Source organism: Varanus komodoensis, unplaced genomic scaffold (assembly GCF_004798865.1).
Source record: "Varanus komodoensis strain SLA01 unplaced genomic scaffold, ASM479886v1 scaffold79, whole genome shotgun sequence".
NCBI lineage: Eukaryota > Metazoa > Chordata > Lepidosauria > Squamata > Varanidae > Varanus > Varanus komodoensis.
Window position 1 is genome coordinate 734841 of NW_025336467.1, and position 1950 is coordinate 736790.

Here is a 1950-nt window from a genome sequence, read left to right on the forward strand (position 1 = left end):
GTGGTGAGATAGGATGCATTTAGGAAGTATAGTGGGTTGCAATTAAACTGGGAAAAATCAGAAATGATGTTATGTAATCATAATAGTGAAGAACTGGATATATTAAAAGAAAAGTATAAATTAAAAATAGTAGACAGTATTAGATACTTAGGAAGTGATATTACAAAACATAGTCAATAATTAAAAATGAAAAACTATGAGAAGTTAAAGAAGGATATAAAAGATAAGATGGGAAGGTAAAATTATCACGGTTTGGAAGAATAGCTGTAATAAAAATGAAAAATTTGCCAAAGATTAATTTTTTGTTCTGGATGATTCCAATTAGGTTTTATGATCAAGAATTAAAGGAACTACAGAAGTTATTGGAGGTATACTGCAATGGAGGGAAGAGAGGAAGAATAAGGTGGTTAGAGGGATTGGACGAAAGAGGAACCTCCGTAGGAAATGGGTACTGGGGCAAATAGACAAAAGGGTACACCGGGAGGAGGAGTCCCGTTGCAGAAGGATTCTTCGCAAGGCTAGAGCTGATTATGAGCTGAGACTTGCCAAGAATATCAAGAGCAACAAAAATCAGCATGTAAATAGTGTGTAAATATCAGCATGTAAATAGTGTTGGGAAAATTTGGATAAACCCTGTCTGAAAAGCATTACTTCTGTGTTCTTTTTTGCATTGTGGGATCAAATCCTGCCTTCCTTCTCAAAACCAAGCAGTCACTGTTTAAAATGGCATTCCCCCGCTCCTTTCTCTCACCTTTAGCTGTGGGCTACAGTACACAGGCCATTCAGTCCAAATATACATTGCAAATAGTCATTGTTGGAATTCAAGGAAACATCTGCCCAGAGGCTCCATGTGCCCTGGCCAATTCAGCATGTCCAGATAAGAGTCCTGAGCTTATCATGCATAGTGTCTCAGTAGCTTGAATTTACATGTCCAAGCAGACCTTGGACTAAAGTGTCAATACAGGCAATTAGCAATATTTTAATCTCATTGTTACAGTGTGATTGACTGACATTCCTTTATCTGTTCTGTATGTGAAGGCCTCAGAATCTTATTGTAATCTCTTCTGTCATCAATTGCCCTGTACCTGTGTACCTGTAAATGCCCTATAATGGTATTGAAGCTTTGCAGCAGAGTTCACCTCTGCCTGTCCGGTAATGCAGCCTGCATTCTCGTGAGTACCGCGGGAACCTTGGGGGTAAAACAATAAAGCCTCAGATGGTCTGGACGCTTGGTCTTTCCCACGAACCCGAGTTTTATTCCCTCTTCTCAAATTGAGATTCTGGGATTCTGACAATAGCAAGAGGAAGGGGACACAAGTGGTGGGACTGCTTAATAAGGAGGAAGGGGATACAGTGACTGATGTGAGGGAACAGGCACAGATGCTAAATGACTATTTTGCCTCTGTGTTCTCCCCAAAGCAGGACGGGGGAGATCCGCATAGGAGATTAGATGAGGCTGGGGCACAGACTAGAGTCACCCCCCTAAAAGGCGAGGGGCTCCTCAGGGCATTGGACATTACAAAGGCACCAGGCCCTGACGGGTTACACCTGAGAGTACCTAGAGAGTTGGCACGGGTTCTTCCACGCCCGCTGGCCTCCATTTTTGAGGCCTCGTGGAGAACGGGTGAAGTTCCAGAGGACTGGAGGGTGGTGTCAGTGGTCCCAATTTCCAAAAAGGGTAGTAGAAGGGATATGGGGAATTACAGACCTGTTAGCCTTATGTCCATTGTAGGAAAAACAATGGAAAGGCTCATAATAGCGAGAGATCTAGTGATGCTAGATAGGGAAGGGAGGCTGATGGCCACACAACATGGCTTCCGCAAAAACAGGTCCTGCCAGACAAACCTTGTGGGATTCTGGATGGAGGGGTCGCAGTGGATGTGGTTTACCTGGATTTCAGCAAGGCCTTTGACAAAGTGCCCCAGGATATCATGGGGCACTTTGTCAAAG